Source organism: Oryza sativa, chromosome 9 (assembly GCF_034140825.1).
Source record: "Oryza sativa Japonica Group chromosome 9, ASM3414082v1".
NCBI lineage: Eukaryota > Viridiplantae > Streptophyta > Magnoliopsida > Poales > Poaceae > Oryza > Oryza sativa.
Genome location: NC_089043.1, coordinates 15,405,155 through 15,426,384, shown reverse-complemented (window position 1 = coordinate 15,426,384; position 21,230 = coordinate 15,405,155). Strand labels below are relative to the sequence as shown.

Here is a 21,230-nt window from a genome sequence, read left to right as displayed (position 1 = left end):
GATAGTGTTGGACCAAATATAAGTGGCGGCGGCCATCAGAGGTTCATCTTTAGCTGAATTGGCTATGGTAAGGGCAAGCGCTTGGCCGATTCCAATCTCGTCCTAGTGAACTTTCTTGCTAGCCGATACGCGCTTATACCATGTAGTCCAACTTTTCTCGGGTGGAGTTTTATCGAGAGATGGCCAAGATTTGAAGGTATTTTTCTAGTGACCTAGATTTGGGTTGGCCAATCTGAAAGGAATCCTATTGGTTTTGCTGATAATGAACTCGGTAGGATCAGGGTTGCCGACTGCGCCGAGGAAATAGTAATTTTCATGCGACAGGTTGGGAATTGCAACTAGGTTGGAGAGATGCTACAAATCCAAAGGAACCGAGAAGGAGAAAACAAGATGAGTTGGAAAATGAATCTGTTGCGAAGAAAAGGGATCTAGCCGATGAGAACTTACCTCAGCATACTCGGCCGACGATGCGGTAGACGGGCCGGCAGAGGATGACATCGCCGCGGGCGGAGATCTAGCCGGAGATGAAGTCGCTTGGGGATCGCCTTGTGCGTCGGAGAAATCGCCGAAGAGAGAGAGGACAGTGTTGGCCTCAGCGGTGGAAACGGAAGAAGACGGTGTGAGATTTCTTGGGGGTAATGGTTAGTATTTAAAGCGCTTGAATAACGGTCGGGAAACGGCGAGAACGGAGTTTTCTCGGAATTGACGTATGGCAAATCCAAAACATTATCCAATATTCCGGACTTGGGGGGCATGTGTTAACGACCAAATTTGGTAATCTAAGTATCAGAGATGGAGATGGAATCAAAGTAGAATTCGAGATGGAAATTGATCGGAGAACATAGTAAGATCGGCTGTAGTCCGAATCGGCTACGGCTAAGATCGACAGAGTTCGAGTTGGACGAGGTTAGCCGATTGAGCTGAATCCGACGATATGACACAGCAAACGTTGTCGGTTTAGGTTGATGAGCTTCATGATGATTGCTGTGCATGGATAGAGTCCTGAGAAGGCAGTTGTATCTATTAATTAGGATATTTTATGTAATTTCCTTAGAGATATGTTTGGGCAAAAGTCTGCCGTAAAGACTTATGGTATCTTAGAGTTTGTTAGAGATAAGAGTCGTGTCTGATATGGACATAGTTTGTAATTCTCGGGTATAAATAGACCCCGAACCCCATGTAATTAATTAATACATGTTCAATACAATCTCTGCGCATCGCCACCCTTTTACTTTTGTTGTGTTTCGACGAGTTTTTGCTTTCAGGTTGAGCTGCATCGGTTTCGATCTTCAACAAGAGGTAAAACTTGTTATGGCGGCTTGCGTTCTCGGGATTAGTGCTTCCATCTTTATGATACTCTAATCTTGTTTATGTAATTCATCGAGTTATCATATATCATAATCTCTGGCAATATTGCTATCTAACCTACAAAAGGCTAACATTTGTCGGTAGAGGGCAGCCGATTAGGTTAGATATCGATGTTGACTTAGATTATATAAGGTATCCACCACTCTATAAAACTCGATAGCTGCATCAGTTGAGTTTGATCTTATAAGTCGTGATTAAAATTCCAATATCTGGCCTGCTTCTTGGTTGCCGATTAGGATAGTATATATCAGGGTTTCATCAGATCTTACCTGATTTAACTATATTTACTCTATATGCTTCGTTGATATGTTAAATCTGTCCTTTATGTTAAGATCTCGTTGCATTTAAGTTTATTAGGCCTTTGTTTGATATATTCTACTTGCTTTAATATCTTAATATAGAGTGGTATCGGAGTATTAGCCGATACATGTTAGATCTATCTGATCGGCTATGCTATGAACATATATAGTCCCATTATCAATATATATTTCGATCAAAGCGATTTATATTGTCTCGGCATGGCGACCGATCTATCCCAATCACTTGATTTAAGTATATATCAATATAAGGAGTATATATTGTTAATATCTACATCCGATCGAGTTGATTTAGTTCCTTCTTATTTATTCATGATTGTCGATCGATACCTATATGACATCGGCTCAAAGATAAATGATATGTCATCGGCACTCAAGCCGATCGGCTATCGTTTATAGGTTTAACCGCGGTTTCTTTGTCTTTATTTCTTATTGATTGCAGGATCAAATCAACTGGCACGCTAGCATACCCGAAGGCGAGTTTTGGACCTGCACTAGAGTTAAGCATATCTCCCAGGCCACGTGTTTTACGTCAATAGTAGCCTTACATGCTAACAAACTTGCTAATTAAAAGGGATAACAGAAACAAACTGTGAAGCAAATCCGAATCCACCGAATTCAGTTGGCGCTAGATCACCCGTCAGGCACGGCGTTCGTCCGTTCGCCCGTGCCGCTGAAAGGGAATTCCCCACATAACAATTGTTCGCAGGGAACGGCCTGTCGGCACAGCAGCTGGAAGGACGAGGTCGACATTGTCCGGCTATGACGGCGACGTCGACGGCCTGGTCTCGGCGGAAAGGCTGCTGAAGGTGGTAATCACGATGATGTACCGGGAGACCTTCGCCGACGAGGTCGGACACATCAGGAAGTCGTTCGAGATGCTCGAGGTGAATCTTGGGTGTTCGTCGCAATGGCCGCCGGTCTCAGCGATCCTGCTTGTAATTGTAAATTTATTATACTCGGAGTTTAATTGGCATGCTGTTCTTGGTGTCTGGAAGGACGCGTGCAGGGAGCTAATGTCCAGCAAGTTATTCCTGAAGCTGCTGGAGGCTATGCTCAAGACCGGGAACAGGATGAACGTTGGGACCTCCTGCGGCGGCGCCATGGCGTTCAAGCTCGAAGCGCTGCTCAAATTCACCTATGTCGAGGGCACCGACGGGAAGCCACGCTGCTCCACTTCGTAGTGCAGGAGATGACCCTGTCGAGCGCCGCCGAGGCGGCGGACATTGCCGCGGGGCTCGCCGCCGAGCTCACCAATGTCAGGAAGACGGCGACCGTGGACCTGGACGTGCTTACCACCTCGGTGTCCGGCCCGTCGCACGGCCTGTCCCAAATCAAGGAGCTGATTGGGAGTGACCTGTCCGGCTATGAGAGGAACCAGTGCTTCGCGCGTGGCCTTCATGGTACCCTACCTTGAGTGCTTCGTGCTCCGGCGGGCCGTGGTTTGATGGCGCGCATGTACGCCGCCGCCCTCCTTGGGAAGCTCACCATTGGAGCCCGGTGCACGATGTCCCTACCTTGCCGTTGGAGCCCTGTGCATGATGTCACGGTGAGGAAGGCGACCTGAGAGAGGAGGACGAAATTAGTTACGAGAGTGGCATGGTTTTAATTTTAGAAATTTTGAGTGGCACCCAGTCGATAACACAAATTGTAATGCTATTTTTTTAATATGTCATATTTATAGTGGCATGCATCAAATTAACCCTTTCCTAAAACTACTTCTATCCACTCTGCTTGTTACCCTGTTCAGACCAGCTCCTCTAGTACGCTATTTTTTTAATATGTCATATTTATAATATTTATAGTGGCATGCATCAAATTAACCCTTTCCTAAAACTACTTCTATCCACTCTGCTTGTTACCCTGTTCAGACCAGCTCCTTTAGTACGCTATTTTTTTAATATGTCATATTTATAGTGGCATGCATCAAATTAACCCTTTCCTAAAACTACTTCTATCCACTCTGCTTGTTACCCTGTTCAGACCAGCTCCTTGAGTAGATCTGAATCAGTTTAGGATTGTGTAAAATAGACTTTTCTAGAAAAATAGCACTATTAAATTAGTTTTCGATTTATACATCTGTGTAGGAAAATGGTGCATCCAAGTGGCACTACTAGATCTGTACCTGTAACTACTACAATTAACACTTCGAAAACTTCAAAACTGCCAACTTGACAAATTGCCAAATAAGATATAGACTAAGGATTTTTAGCTGATGCGAAAGGGAACCTAATCCTCCGACTTCAGATGGGTAAACAGAGAGATATGCTACATTAACATGTAGGTAGCATAGTATAAATTGCACTATATCAGAATCGGTCTTCTTGTCTGTTTATTGTGGATGGGAATATGGGATCGTTACAAATGTGGATAGATTAAATGGTTAATTACAAACTCTTCTTGAAGTGACTACACTGTTCACATTATTTGCCTTTCCGCTGTTGAAGTTAGACTTTGGATCTGAATCTATACGGAAGAGTGGTAGATCCAGGTAAGGCTTCATTCCGTTTGAAGGGGCTTAAGGTAAAATAATTCCACATCATAATAGTTGTAAAATAAATCCCTCTAATTCTTTTCTCTTAGAAATTAACCGAAAATGGCTTGAAGACCGGTTTCCTTGGTCAGTAATCCTCCCGTGGTGAATAGTTGTCACTTATGAAGAAGAGTGATCAAATATTAGTAATACTGCAAGCAATCACAAGAGAAAGGTGTAGAGATCTTTCTCAAATATTTATTACTCCCTCCATTCCAAAATATAAGACACAACCACCCATAACCCAAAGATCAAGAAACAATTATTATTATCTCCTAGTTTGGATCACCCTAATAAATGTAATGCATGCATCCAATAGAATTAGAAATTTTAAGGGTGGATGATTTAAAAAAGCAATAATTTAATGGAGAAGAGGTCCTAATTAATTGTATGCATGCATGTATGTCTTATATTATGAAACATCAAAAAAATAGTTGTGCCTTATATTATGAAACGGAGAGAGTATCACACTACTGACAAAAAGTGGTTTATATTTGAATCAACATAGTCTATCAAGTACTTAGATACCAGGGATATTTACGCTAAGAACAACCATCCTAGTTGTGTGATGAAATGGCTGTGAAATTGCTGGAGACAGCTAGTTCGAAGGTCATCCCGAAATCAATTCGCATTTGGATTCCGCGAAGCCATTCAGTAATTTGATCTTTACTTCTTATTGGGAAATCCAAATGACACTATTTGTTGCATTGGAAATAAACTTGACAAGATTTTCAGCGATGTGTATTATGCATACTACTCCCTTCGTCACCCTCACTAGGATGCACATGTATCTTATTAAAATTCAACTCTTTAAATATTTGACCAATATTATTTTTTGGGAAGGGAAAATATATTACTCAAATCAAAACATCCTCACAGACAAGCTGTGAAATGAAATTATTGTTAGAATAATTGGGCTAGGCCCAACTTATCCTATTAAATCTCAAAGGCCCATAATAAATGTTAAGGATAATAATACCACCTCAGGATTTAAGCGAGGAATATCTCAACCTAAATAGGGAGTTATTGGAGGCTCCCAGTTGACTGGTTGAGGTGGGGGTCGGAATGCCACACGCACGCGCGCGCGGGCCGGGCCGGGGCGTGGCCGAGGGCGAGGGCGAGGCGTGGCTGGCTAGCGGCGTGTGTGCGTCACGTCGCTATTCTTTTGCAGCCACTAACCGACGTTCCCACGACTCTCTCCGCAACAGCGCGTCCACGTTTTCACGATTGCCTCTCTCTCCTGATAGATAAGGAGGCCGCGAGTCCGATCTGTTCTGATCGATTGCTTCTTTCCCGGTGTTAGTTCCTCCTCCTCCGCGCCTATGCTGTTCTCGCTTCCTCGCTTCTGATCTCTTGCGAGCACGAGAGATTGGAAGGAGCAGTGCCTCCGAAACCACACCTTCACCTGAGATCTGCACCGGGTAGGCGGATGATCAGGTTTTTTGGGAGTGCCTCCCGCACGACTGCTCGCCATGTCTGGAGTTGCCGCCGCCGCTGCTGGAGGAAATGGCGGAGGTGGTGCGCCGCCGCCAGGAGCTGGAGCCGGTGGCGCGAACAACAACATCAACGGAGGCAATTCTGCCTCATAATCCAGCGGAGGGCCATTCTCGGGGTATATCATTCTCCTGTTCCTGTTCCCACTGTTAGCGCTTTACTGCTATGTGCGCTATGTTCCTGTTCCTGATATTCATGATGCCTCTAGCATGTTATTGCGTTGCTGTAATGTTCCTGTTCTTCACATTCATGATGCGCATAGTATGCTACTGGTTATGTTAAGATCAACCTACACTGCTTATGCCATGATTATTGCTTTAACATTTTGGATTAAAATATGCCGATTCTTGACCATATTTCCAACAATCCAAAAACCTGATAGGTCATTTTCGGTAGTTGGCTTTGCTGCTGCACTGAAACCACATGCTTTTGATGGTTCTAACTATAAGAGATGGAAAGCCCGTGCACTATTGTGGTTGACAGCGATGCAGTGCTTCTATGTTTCACGTGGCAAATGAAGTGAACCACCTCTTTCTCCTGAGGAAGAGGCTAAGTTCGAGGCATCGGATTGTCTGTTCCGTGGAGCATTGATCAGTGTACTCGCTGACAATATAGTGGACGTGTACATGCACATGCCTTCTGGGAAGGACATGTGGGATGCACTTGAGGCCAAGTTCGGAGTTTCTAACGCCGGCAGTGAGCTGTATGTCATGGAGCAGTTCTATGACTACAAGATGGTCGATGACCGTTCTGTAGTAGAACAAGCTCATGAGATTCAGATGCTAGCTAAGGAACTTGAGAACAACAACTGTTAGTTGCCGGACAAGTTTGTGGCGGGTGGCATTATTGCCAAATTGCCACCTTCTTGGTCGGACTTTGCCACTTCTCTAAAGCACAAGAGACAAGAGTTCAGTGTTTCTGATCTCATTGGCTCTTTGGGTGTTGAGGAGAAGGCGAGGGCAACGGACATCCGGGAAAAAAAGGTTGAGGGAGGTTCTAGTGCCAATATGGTACAGAAAAAGAACCCTCATGCATCCTACAACAACAAGAAAGTCAAGCCTGATGTCAAACCCAAGGCTGCAACCAACTTTAAGAAGAAAGGCAAGGGAAAAGCAAAGGGAGACTGCTTTGTGTGTGGCAAGTCTGGGCATTGGGCCAAGGACTGTCCTGAGCGCAAAGACAGGAAGTCTGCCAACATGGTCATTGGCGAGGGCGGAGGAACATCGGGGTACGGTAAAATATTACCTACAGTTCTCTCTGTTTTTCACTCACCTGATTGGTGGGTGGACACTGGTGCTAATATTCATGTATGTGCTGACATTTCTCTGTTTTCTTCTTATCAGGTCGGGAGAGGTTCCTCCATGTTGATGGGAAACGGGTCGCTTGCGGCTGTTCATGGTATTGGTACGGTCGATCAGAAGTTTACTTCGGGAAAGACCGTGCAGCTGAAGAACGTGCAGCATGTCCCTTCAATAAAGAAGAATCTTGTTAGCGGCTCTCTACTTTGTAGAGAAGGTTTTAGACTTGTGTTTGAGTCCAATAAATGTGTCGTATCTAAATATGGGACTTTTGTTAGAAAAGGTTATGACAGCGGAGGCTTGTTCCGCTTTTCTTTGAATGACATGTGTAATAATCATAATGTTGTGAACCATATTAGCGAGAATGATGAGTCTAATGTGTGGCATTCGCGACTCTGTCATGTGAATTTCAGTTGTATGACGCGCTTAGCTAACATGAGTTTAATTCCAAAATTCACTTTGATCAAAGGTTCCAAGTGCCATACTTGTGTTCAATCGAAACAACCTCGCAAGCCTCACAAGGCATCTGAGGCGAGGAATTTGGCACCTCTAGAACTTGTTCATTCCGATTTGTGCGAAATGAACGGCGTGTTGACTAAAGGGGGAAAGAAATATTTCATGACACTGATAGATGATTACACTAGATTTTGTTATGTGTATATATTGAAAAGAAAGGATGAAGCATTGCATTACTTTAAAATCTATAAAGCTGAGGTAGAAAACCAACTTGAAAGGAAAATCAAACGGTTGAGGTCTGATAGAGGTGAGGAGTATTTTTCTAATGAGTTTGCATCCTTTTGCGAAGAGTTTGGAATTATTTATGAGAGGATGCCTCCCTATTCACCCCAATCAAATGGGGTGGCCGAAAGAAAGAACCGTACTCTAACTGAGATGGTGAATGCCATGTTAGAGACTGCGGGGCTTTCCAAGGAATGGTGGGGTGAGGCAGTTTTGACTGCGTGTCATGTCCTGAATAAAATTTCAATGAAGCATAAGGAAGTAACACCATTCGAGGAATGGGAAAGGAAGAAATTAAATCTCTCATACCTACGAACATGGGGCTGTTTGGCCAAGGTAAATGTACCTATAGCCAAAAAGCGGAAACTTGGACCAAATACTGTTGATTGTGTGTTCCTTGGTTATGCTATTCACAGTGTGGGTTATAGATTCTTAATAGTAAACTCTGGAGTACCCGACATGCATGTTGGTACAATTCTTGAGTCCAGAGATGCTACATTCTTTGATAATGAATTTTCCATGAAACATACACCTAGCACTTTGCACCGATAGAACACAATGATCAAACGCCTGAGAAAAATCCTGAGGAGGACAACATTGTAGACACTCACAAGAGTAAGAGACAAAGGGTTGCAAAATCCTTTGGAGATGACTACATTGTATACCTTGTGGATGACACCCCAAGAACCATAGAAGAGACATATTCATCTCCTGACGCTGACTACTGGAAGGAAATAGTACGCAGTGAAATGGATTCGATTATGTCTAATGGTACTTGGGAAGTCGTTGAGCGTCCATATGGGTGCAAGCCCGTAGGATGCAAATAGGTTTTCAAGAAAAAGCTTAGGCCTGATGGTACAATTGAAAAGTACAAGGCAAGGCTTGTGGCCAAGGGTTATACCCAAAAGGAAGGCGAGGACTTTTTTGACACATACTCACCAGTTGCTCGCTTGACCACGATTCGAGTACTACTTGCTCTGGCTGCCTCTCATGGTCTTTTCATTCATTAGATGGATGTTAAGACAGCTTTCTTAAACGGAGAGCTGGAGGAGGAGATCTATATGGATCAACCAGACGGGTATGTATTAGAAGGTCAGAAGGGAATGGTATGTAAACTGTTGAAATCCTTGTATGGCCTCAAGCAAGCACCTAAGCAATGGCATGAGAAGTTTGACACCACGCTTACATCTACAGGCTTTGTTGTGAACGAAGCTGACAAATGTGTGTACTATCGCTGTGGTGGGGAGAAGGAGTGATCTTGTGCTTATATGTCGATGACATATTGATCTTTGGGACCAGCCTTAATGTGATTGAGGAGGTCAAGGACTATCTGTACAAGAGTTTTGAAATGAAGGATTTGGGAGAGGCTAATGTTATTCTTAACATCAAACTACAAAGAGGAGATGAGGGTGGGATTACACTTGTGCAATCTCACTATGTGGACAAGGTTTTGAGTCGCTTTGGATATAGTGACTGTAAGCCAGCTCCTACTCCTTGTGATCCTAGCGTGCTATTAAGGAAAAACCGAAGAATAGTAAGGGATCAACTGAGATACTCTCAAATCATTGGTTCATTGATGTACTTGGCTAGTGCAACGAGGCCTGACATCTCATTTGCTGTAAGCAAGCTGAGCCGGTTTGTCTCAAATCCGGGAGATGATCATTGGCAGGCTCTGGAAAGAGTAATGCGCTATCTAAAGGGCACTATGAGCTATGGAATTCACTATACCGGGTATTCAAAAGTACTAGAAGGGTATATTGACTCAAACTGGATATCTGATGCTGATGAGATAAAAGTCACAAGTGGATATGTGTTCACACTTGGAGGTGGTGTTGTTTCCTGGAAGTCTTGCAAGCAGACCATCTTAACAAGGTCAACAATGGAAGCAGAACTTACAGCACTAGATACTGCGACAGTTGAGGCCGAGTGGCTTCGTGAACTCCTGATGGATTTGCCGGTGGTTGAAAAACCAGTGCGCGCCAGCTATCCTAATGAACTATGATAATCAAACGGTGATTATTAAAGTAAACAGTTCAAAGGACAACATGAAGTCATCTAGGCATATCAAGAGAAGACTGAAATCTGTCAGAAAGCAAAAAAACTTCGGAGTGATAGCATTGGACTATGTCCAAACGGCTAGAAATCTGGCAGATCAGTTTACCAAGGGGCTACCACGTAATGTGATAGACAGTGCATCAAGGGAAATGGGCTTGATACCCACCTAAGGTTGCACAATAGTGGAAACCTGTCCATTGTGATCGGAGATCCTGTGAATTTGGATGGCGAAACAAACTATTGTGTGACTGAGAGAAGAGACCCTTGAAAAGGGCTCATTTTCATGATGTGCTGCTTCTTTTCTTTCCTGCATGGTAGGATGGCTCATGCCTTAATGTGATCCGAGTGGCTTTTCCAAGCAGAGCTATTGACTTGCAGAACATCTCAGAAGGAACACACCTATATGAGTTCGACTGTAGTCACAGTCTATGAGGTTTGGGCGATCTCAAGATACTCATGAAAGGCCTGGAGTTTGACTTATATGCTCCAAACAGAGGGGATGCGAACGGCAGCCCAGTACCAGTCAAGGTTCTGAGTGAAACCTGATCACACAAAACTGACAATTCAAGGCACAGTCCATTGTTCAGTTGTGGTCTGATGTAGCTCATTTCCTAGGTGGAAGTTCAACTCAACAGTCTCCACCAAAACCCTTGTATATCAAACAGCCACAACATTGAGAACATTTCTTATGAGCCTTGAAATTTGGTGGGGATTGTTAGAATAATTGGGCTAGGCCCAACTTATCCTATTAAATCTCAAAGGCCCATAATAAGTGTTAAGGATAATAATACTATCTCAGGATTTAAGTGAGGAATATCTCAACCTAAATAGGGAGTTATTGGAGGCTCCCTGTTGACTGGTTGAGGTGGGGGTCGGAATGCTACACGCGCGCGCGTGCGCGCCGGGCTGAGGCCGAGGGCGTGGGCGTGGGCGAGGGCGAGGCGAGGCGTGGCTGGCTGGCGGCGGCGTGCGTGCGTCACGTCGCTATTCTTTTGCAGCCACTAACCCACGTTCCCACGACTCTCTTCACAACAGCGCGTCCACGTTCCCACGACTGCCTCTCTCTCCTGATAGATAAGGAGGCCGCGAGTCCGATCTATTCTGATCGCTTGCTTCTTTCCCGGTGTTAGTTCCTCCTCCTCCGCGCCTGTACTGTTCTCGCTTCCTCGCTTCTGATCTCTTGCACGCACGAGAGATTGGAAGTAGCAGTGCCTCCGAAACCACACCTTCGCCTGAGATCTACACCGGGTAAGCGGGTGATCAGGTTTTTGGGGAGTACCTCCCGCACGACTGCTCGCCATGTCTGGAGTTGCCGCCACCGCTGCTGGAGGAGATGGCGGAGGTGGTGCGCCGCCGGGAGCTGGAGCCGGAGGTGGTGCGCTAGGAGCTGGAGCCGATGGCGCGAACAACAACATCAATGGAGGCAATTCTGCCTCACAGTCTAGCGGAGGTCCATTCTCGGGGTATATCCTTCTCCTGTTCCTGTTTCCACTGTTAGCGCTTTACTGCTATGTGCGCTATGTTCCTGTTCCTGATATTCATGATGCCTCTAGCATGTTATTGCGTTATTGTAATGTTCCTGTTCTTGACATTCATGATGCGTATAGTATGCTACTGGTTATATTAAGATCACCATACACTGCTTATGTCATGATTATTGCTTTAAAGTTTTGGATTAAAATATGCCGATTCATGACCATATTTCCAACAATTACAACCACCTTCCAGCCAGAATTCATTTAGAACCTCAGACCAGGCTTTATTGGCTAAGCTATGACTAACCTGGTTCTGAGCGTGATGGATCTTCCTGACAGAGATTTCCCTGTCCCCGTCAATGAGCCTCCTTATCTCCCTGACTAGGTGCGCAGAGGCCGACAGGTCTTTTTCTCTTGATTGCAGCATCTGTGTCAGCGTTAACCAATCTGTTTCCACTTCAAAAGGGAGCATAGTCCAGTGAAGCGCTAATGCAATTCCTTCCACGCAGGCAAGGATCTCTGCCTCAAGCGCCCCATTACAGCGCTCCATAAATCTGCAGGCAGAAAAGACCATGGCCCCATTGTCATCTCTCAGGATCATACCGATTCCCCCCGCTCTTCCACTGGATCAAAAGAGCCATCGATATTTAGCTTCATCTCGATCTCCTTTTTGGTTTCTCCCAGTGTGGTGCAGGGGCCTTCGGAGCTTGGTGACAAACCGAATTACTCTCTCCGTCCCAAAATATATATAGCAAACTTTGTAGTGGATGGGACACATCCTAGTACAACGAATCTGAACAGGGGTACGTAATCTCTATGTAATCCATCCTTAGCTTGATCGTCAAGTTCTCCATTAATTAACATCTAAGATGTCCACTTTAAATGTGAACACAAATACGATCAAATTCCCAGATTTAAGTAATTATATATATATATATATATAATTCTCACCGATATCAAAATATGTTTTAGATAAGAGGGAGTTCAGTTTTTGTTGTAGCTTGCTTACTTGCGGTGTGTGTAAATTGTAATCGGTCAGCTCTTGGCTCTGCGTAATTGGTTGTTGAGTATGCGTGACCTCTCCATTTGATGGTTTTGGGCAGCGACGATGCTTCTTAATTTACACGGCAATATATGATCAATGATTACTTCGTAAAGGCAGAGGTGTTGGCGGAGTAATCTGTGTCAACAGCTCTAAATATAAGATAGAAAAATACAATTTATTGCCCCTTTTTATCTAGTCGGTATAAAAATGAGTAAACCTCGCTGAAAACTATTAAAAAAATATCTTTCACCTATTTAATAGCGATATTGACCCGTATAGATGATAATTCTACTTTTTCTAGAGAGTTGTTAACAGTGAAATTTGGTAAGCCCCTAAGAGAGTTATCACGTCGCCAATAGTCGGATTACTGTTATATTCGGTTAAGGAAATTAATCTGTTAAAGAAAGCTTATCTAGGAGTCACCGAGTTCAAGTAAGATGCGACATGACAGTTTATCTATTAATTAGGCACAATTTGTTAGTTTCTTTTATCTTTAGAAACGTGTGTTTAGTGTCCTATAAGGACTTTATGCTTTCCTTTTATCTTTTAGGAAAGTTTCTTTCTTGTCCTACAAGGACTAGTATGTCCCCATGGGTATAAATATGTACATCCGGGATCATTGTAAACTATCTCTTGATCAATACTACTCTCGGCGCATCGCCACCCTCTATTCTGAGGTTTTTACTTATCAACCAGTGGAATTAGGCACCTGACGCGGGGCTGCATCGGTTCAAATCGATCTCCGGCGAAGGGGTAAGTTCTACGTTCCGCCGGCCCAGGCAATTGTCTCGTCTATGTCGGTGTCGTTCAATGCTGCATCAGTGCATTCAACCTCTTGGATGCTCCTGTTTGGATGATATATTTGTCTGCCTATTTATCATATGTCTTCGTTAATCTAGTCTTAGTATCTCAATTTAGCTTTATTGGTTGTCTCTCGCTTTAGGGTTTCTGCTGGTATCGGCTAAATTGTTTTACTATATTAGATTACTTAAGGCATCTACCACCCTGAAAAATCAGTCAACGGCTTGATTGTCTAGATATTATGTTTCTTTTCATACTTAGTGCTGCATCAGTTAAGTTTATCTGCTAAGTCATGTTTAGAACCATAATACCTAGCCTGCTTTTTTTACTGCCAATAAGGGTTTCATCGGGGTTTCAGCCGACGAGTTATCTAGATGTTGCTTCGGCTTACAAGGATTGCATACAAGTTGGATTTAGCCGATGGCAACAAAGATTTCATTGTTTAATATAATCTTGTGGATTTTATGAATCGGACCTCCAGCCGATGCATGCTTTAACCTTCGGATCAGTGCTTATTCTATCATATCATTATTAGGCGATTGGTTTCTATTGGATTATATTGTTGTTATATTTTACCATCATTAGCTGATTGTCTTTATATCATTATATACATTGGATATATAGCCGGTTGTTTAAAACCCTATTGCTATCAGCTGGTATCGGCATCGGTTAGAATTATCCCATCGGCTTGTCAGCCGATCGGCTCATTGATCTGCTATTTTTGTATCTTGTTAGTTGTAGGATCAAACTGACTGGCACGCCTACACCTCACCAACCTTTGGTCCTGCACTGGAGCTAAGTAGATCTCCCAGGCCAGTGTGTGTTTTTCGCATCAGCAAGAGTAAGGAACAAAGTAGAAACAGTGCACCCGCATAGCCAATGGCAGCTTGGGGGAGCTATGGCTCATGGATAGGAAAGATTGACCTTTGTTGTCGAAAGACGCAACAATTTTCCTTAATTAAAACACTAAAGTATAATATTGAATTTCGAAACTCTGTTCTTACAGCCTACCCCTTCGGAAATTCTTTGGTACTTGATTAATTGCTTTGACGGGGAAATGGGGACCCCCCATTCCCATTTCATTGACACCGCCGCCCGCCGGATCTGCACTCCAAAACACTACTAGAAAAACATTTTCATAGTCGGCCAAAACATGGCTTGAACATTTTTTGACATACGGCTAGTCGTGACTATCGACGATCCTTAAATCATAGTATATGACCATCAATACCTACATATAATAGAATAAAATATGGTATTCAACTGAGTGGTAGGGTTTATTACTAATCATTTCCACTAGCGTTGGTATATATTTGGATGCATGCAACAAACAACTAAAGTTGAGAGGGAATAAACAAGAAGAAAGAGGAGAACCAAACACATATCCAAACTAAAGGTAGTTTTGGACCCAAAAGCCCAATTAAACACCTCCAAATGGGCCCAACCACCATGCCCATGGACTAAGGGCCTCAAAATTAGTGTCCATGAGGGAAAACAGGGTCAACGGAGCCATCTCGGGTTCGGCCGAACCTATTTGTAGGCCGTTGATTGCCACCTTCCACGTGGACGCTCCTAATTTCATCCCAACGACGGTTGGATGGTAGTTTGGTCATTTCCCATAGCTGTAACCATCATTTGGAGCCTATAAAAGGAGGAGCTCACTCTCATTCATCACACACAACTTTGAGCTGAATTATAAGATGCTCTATTGTATCTTTTGTATATTAGAATATAGGTACAGAGTGAGTGGAAGCTCTCGAGGAATGCCCGGAAGTTTGGTGCTTTCTTGGACTTCTACCTCGACGAGTGTAGCTTTGTAGGAGGAATTCAGGAGGAGTACCGGAGCTCGGTACACTCTGCTATGGGTTCGGAGAAACTTTACTTAGTATAAGTGAGATATATTTCCATCTTTGCGTGTTCATTGTTTAGTATTCGTTCTAAGTGCTCTATTACTAGGACTCTGGATAAAGAAGGAAGTTCATGTGTAAGTATTAGAGTAGTAATTAAGAACTTAGGCGTGGTGTCTAGGTCAGAAATTACCTATATTTGTTGTGTATCCCATGGATTTGTTAGAGGTAGTAATCCTCCACGTTAGGATATATCATAGAGCTATAGCCGAAACCACACTGGCAGAACAGCAGGGGTCGGCGCCCGAAACAACAGATAGGAAATTACCTTTAACTTAGCTTAGATAATTAAAATACATAGAAAGTCATCTTTAGCCTAACTAGCCTACCTATAGTTGTTGTCCTTGGATAGTCTTAGCTTTAGATAGATTACACAGGTGTATTCGATATCCTTTTGGGGTCACCCGAAGGTGAAGTGCTACAACAGTATTTCGTGCGCTTGCAGATTTATTTGTGGTTGCAAGAATTACCAAAAGCGACGACTAAAAGCGACGACTGTAATTTAAGACGTAAAGTGATATGCCTAAGAAAATGTTTTTAGTGTCTAAAAAGAAATCCTGCAGATTCCAAAATATCCCCCTACGGTATATCCAAATTCCCCTAATCCCCTTGACACTCATAATCCATTCACAAACTTATCACAATCCTCAAAATCCATTCAATAAATTCATCACAAAAAGAGATCAAAGAGTAAAATCACAGGCTAGCAAGTGGATCCGTGCTTCCGAGGCCGGTGGGTGGTGGATCAATGCTCCTGAGGTTAGCTAGCCTGACTCGAAGCCGTTGGCAGATCCGCATGCTTGGGGGGTGGGGTGGGGGTGGGTGTGGAGAGGCAGCAGTATCTGTGCGGAAGGGAAGGGGGTGCCGGATCCGCCCCTCGCGCCGTTGTCGGCGGTAGGGTGCCTCTCACCCGAGCCTGCCTCCACCAGAGCCCGAGCCCGCTGTTGCCTCATTGGGTGAGGAGGTACTTGCAGCAAATCTGCACCCGTCAAGGTCCCCCTTGCCAGATCTGCCGCCTCCAACGAGCTCCCCGCCGCCTAATCCACTGCCATGGAGCATCCTGCTGTTGGAGTCTGCCAGTCAAACTCTGTTTTATCTAGTTAGACCAGTCATTTGTAGGCGGTCACATCAGGCCTGTATAGGTGATCGGACTAGACACTAACGTAGAGGTTACTTTCCAAATTTGGCTTAAGCTTGATATTATCTTGTCCAAGTGTCAAATTTGCTCATCCACACGAAGATGTAGGGAGTGGGTAGCGGGAAATGGAGGATGGCTTAGGATGGTCTATTCTCGTTCTGTTCCTCCTCCCCTCTGTCCCTTTAAAACCTTCTCCTCTCTCCCTCTCTGATAGATCTAGGAGGAAGAGGAGTAAGGTCGGTGGTGTGGACGCCTCTAGATTCAGCCTACGCAAGGTCGGGGACGGCTAGATCCATCAACCATGAAACTAGGGATTCGTCAACCATGAAACCGGTGGCAACATAAGTCCCATGATTTTTCTCACCTTTTTCTTATCTCTCTCCACTCTATACCTTCTCCTTTCATAGATCCAAGCAGAAGATAGAGGAGATCTGCACGACAACGGTCTCGAGTAGGCGGTAGCAGTCTAGGGCGGATTCTTGCTAAGTAGTGTCAAAGAGACATTGGGTGCATAACTGGGTCGCGATTCGGTTGGACTTGGCTTTGTGACATATACCACGTTACTTGTCCTGGTAACATCGTTCCTATCCTAGGACCACGCGAACAATCTCATCCCTCCTGTGTAAAAACCTAAAAAAAATTATTGTCTCACATGCATTGCTCGACTTTGTGACATAGAGTAACACCATTTGCCATATGCAGTACTCCCTCCGTTTCATATTGTAAGACCTTTTGTCTTACCTAGATTTATGTGTTGATTGATGTATATGTTTTTTGATTGATGTATATCTTTTTTATATGTGTCTAGATTCATTAGTATCTCTATGAATTTGAATAATGCTAGGAATTCTTACATTGTGGAACGGAGGAAGTAGAAAGAAAGAGTCAAGTCTGCCAAAGTCCGGAGAATTAATGCTTTAACAAAAACTCCAAGAAATCAAAAGCCAATCAGCTTAGGGCACCAACGACAGGTCGACAGTGAAGTATACCCGGCCCAGGGCTTGAACCAATAATGGATGCAGCCAATATATATAGTGACCGAGATGTACGCTGTGGCTTGTAACAAGTAAACGTACGCCAGTCGGCATGTCTCAACATACTTAGTGTATGCAGTGGAGATATAGCTAGTTATTGGTCATGGTCGAAACTCCGATAGATCGCTCCTGGGTTAATTATCAGGAATTCAAGACTCCATGGGGCTCTTGGCTCTCGTTGTTGTACTACTCGTGCTGGAATCAGGGGTTCTTGCAGTCGACCAGCCAGCAGGTCTCTTCTTCCACTTCCTTTTTTTTTTCACTAGTGCATCTGTTGATCGAAACTCCTAATGGGCGATCGCCCCTAGCGATCGGGTCGCCTCCCTCTCCTCGACGTGGTTTCCTTTTTTTTGGCACCGCATTACTTTTCTATTTTAATAAAATTATTATACACCTAAAGTTTGTACACCTCAAGTTTACACATCTAAAGTTTAGAGATTCAAAGTTTATAAATCAAAAGTTTATATATCCGATTCAAATTTGAATTTAAATCCAAATATTTTTTATATACAGTATTTCTATACATCTAAAGTTTATAGAACTAAAGTTTATAGACCCAAAGTTTATAAGTCAAGTTTATATACCCGATTCAAATTTGAATTTGAATTATATCTGATTCAATTTTGAATTTGAATTCAAATATTTTTTATATATAGTATTTCTATACATTTAAAGTTTATACAGCTAAAGTTTATAGAACAAAAGTTTATAAGTCAAAAGTTTACATATTCGATTCAAATTTCAATTTGAATTATATCCTATTCAAATTTGAATTTGAATTCAAATATTTTTATATATAGTATTCCTATACATCTAAAGTTTATACACATAAAGTTTATACACATAAAGTTTATAGACCCAAAGTTTATAAGTCAAAAAGTTTACATACCCGATTCAAATTTGATTTTGAATTCAAATATTAGTTTATAGACCAAAAGTTTATAAGTCAAAAGTTTACATACCCGTTTCAAATTTAAATTTAAATTTAAATATTTTTTATATATAGTATTCACTGGTGGAGAAACCATCATTGGTCGGTCGGCCAAATTCCACAATAGTCCCAGTTCCAATAAAAACCGGGAATAAAAAGCATCTTTAGTCCCGGTTTAAAAGCTGAGGGGTATTTTTTGATCTTTAGTCTCGGTTGGTGTTACCAACCGGGACAAAGATCATTTTTAGTCCCGGTTGAAGAAGTTGTCAGGTCGTGTCAGCTCCCTATTATTTTTAGTCGCAGTTGGTATAAACAACCGGGACTACAGATAGATTTTTAGTCCCGATTGATTATACCAACCGGGACTAAAAATCACCCCAAGCCGGCGCGATGTTTATCTCTTGGCGCGTCGATCTGTCTGTCCCTACTCAGTCTTATCCTTAGCTTTTCTTCCCCTCCACTAGTTCTCCTCCTCAGTCCTTCTCCTCTTCCTCCTTCTCCTCCTCCCCTTCCCCTCTCCCCTGTCTTCTTGGCGGCGGCCGGCGCGGAGGGCTGCCCCGGCGCGGAGGGCCGCCCCGGCGGTGGAGAAACCATTATTGGTCGGTCGGCCAAATTCCACAATAGTCCCAGTTCCAATAAAAACCGGGACTAAAAAACATCTTTAGTCCCGGTTTAAAAGCTGAGGGGTATTTTTTGATCTTTAGTCTCGGTTGGTGTTACCAACCAGGACAAAGATCATTTTTAGTCCCGGTTGAAGAAGTTGTCAGGTCGTGTCAGGTCCCTATTATTTTTAGTCGCAGTTGGTATAAACAACCAGGACTACAGATAGATTTTTAGTCCCGATTGATTATACCAACCGGGACTAAAAATCACCCCAAGCCGGCGCGATGTTTATCTCTTGGCGCGTCGATCTGTCTGTCCCTCCTCAGTCTTATCCTTAGCTTTTCTGCCCCTCCACTAGTTCTCCTCCTCAGTCCTTCTCCTCTTCCTCCTTCTCCTCCTCCCCTTCCCCTCTCCCCTGTCTTCTTGGCGGCGGCCGGCGCGGAGGGCCGTCCTGGCGGCGGCAGGCGGCGGAGGTACGGAGGGCTGCCGGCAGCGGCTGCCCCGCGCGGAGGGCCCGGCGGCGGCGGCTGCCCGCGCGGAGGGCAGGCGGCGGAGGCGCGGAGGCGGTGGCAGGCGGCCCCCGCCCCGGCGGTGGCCGGCATGGGATATTTTACCTTTTTTTTCTTTTTTTCCTTCTTAATGTGATGTGAATGGCTGTGATTTGTTAGATCTGTGATTTGTGATGCGATCGGTGATTTGTGATGCGATCTGTGATTTGTGAATGATGTTGGGAGATATGTAATATGTGAACTATCTGTGATCCATGCTATCTATTATTTGTGTTTTGTGGTGTGACTGTGATTGTGATTTTTTATCTTTTATTTTTATAGTGATTTGGAAATATTGAACATGAGAAAAGAAAAAAAAGAAAAAAACATTTAGTCCCGGTTGATTACATTAATAGGAACTAAAGATTTAGTCCCGGTTGGTGTTACGAACCGGGACTAAAGATGCATTTTTAGTTCCGGTTATTTCAATCGGGACTAAAGATGGACATTTTTAGTCCCGGATTCGTAATCCCGGTTAAAAAACCAGGACTACAGAGGGTTATCAACCGGGACTATAAACCCTTTCTCCACCAGTTATTTATATAAATAAATTTTTCCAACTTTGTTTTTTTATTTTTTAAAAAATTTATGGTGTAGTAGGAAGAGAAGAAGGGGAGGAGGATGGAGGGGGGGGAGAGGAGTGTACAGGGGATGGGGATCGATCGCCCATTAGCCACAGCCGTTGTTGATCACACCGGCTATACTCCATCTATCTATTAAGGCTCGATTTATCATGCATGGTCATTAAAATTCTACTTTTGACTTTATTAGTTCCTCACATGATATGTTTTTCTAAGTACTTTAACGCACTACTATAGATAGGGTTTTTCCATACGGCTGAGAACCATCTTTCCATCTTTCCATGACATCATTTTTGCATGCGGACCTCTTAAGAGACCCGTATGGGAAAATCGATTTTTCCATACGGGCTTCTTAAGGAGCTGTTTGCGAAAATGCCGCGCGATTTTTGCAGGCGCCACTAGTTATGGTCCGTTTGCAAAAATCATGGGGTCTCGCACAGAAAAATCACTTTTGTAGTAGTGCGTTGATATGTTTTAATTTTGAACAGCCTTTCACTACTGCAAAGAGCATTTTTTTTCAAATAGTCAAAAATGTATTTTCGCATGCAGATCCGTGGCCTGCCTGTAACTGAACGATCATAAAAATTCGACATTTTTTTTAGGCTGTTAAGCACATGCATGCATGTGAAAATCGTTTTTGACGCGCATGCCAAAATAAAACACTAGATCCTACAATATATAGGCTCCAATTCAGAAATTTACAATACAATTCTACAATCAATCATCGGTGCCGAATCAGTCGATTTAGCACTGCTTTCCGATTCATCAAGAAGCAGGAAACTAACCAAAAACTTACAGCCGAGGATTCTCAAGGGCCTCAAGGCCTGAGAAGGTGAGCGCGCGCCATCGTTAATTGAAGCTGCACCCGCACAAAACAAAACTTCAGCAATCCTCGCAGCGCAATAATTAATAGCACTGGAGATCTACGGTGAATCGGCGAGGTCGTCGTCAAATTTAAGTAATTATTAATTATTTTCCTATCATTTGATTTATTGTTAAATATGCTTTCATGTATATATATAATTTTACATATTTCATAAATTTTTTTAATAAAACGAATGATCAAACATGTGCTTAAAAAGTGTCAAACATTTAGAAACGGAGGGAATATTTACATGTAAACTTATAGATTTGTATTTAATGAGTTTTATAGTTACATAAAAGGTTAGATTTCCACGCATGAGCAGCCACGATTTCTGCAGCCTCTCTCTGCCATAATCTCGCTTTTGTACCGGTCCCACGCCTCTCGCCGTACGTCCCAATTTGTACTTATCAAATCCCAGATTACATTACTTTGTATACTTCTCTGGATCACAAATAATCAGTACTGCACATATTTACGCAATATATAGTTTGAAATATGC

At 43.3% G+C, this 21,230-nt stretch overlaps 1 long non-coding RNA gene across 1 annotated transcript; it reads left to right on the top strand.

Annotated features, from left to right (window-relative positions):
- The first annotated feature begins 17,228 nt into the window (after positions 1-17,228).
- LOC136351669 (uncharacterized) lies at positions 17,229-21,230 on the top strand. The gene is made up of 2 exons (XR_010734854.1): positions 17,229-17,435; positions 20,665-21,230. It is a non-coding gene; the product is annotated as an uncharacterized lncRNA (long non-coding RNA).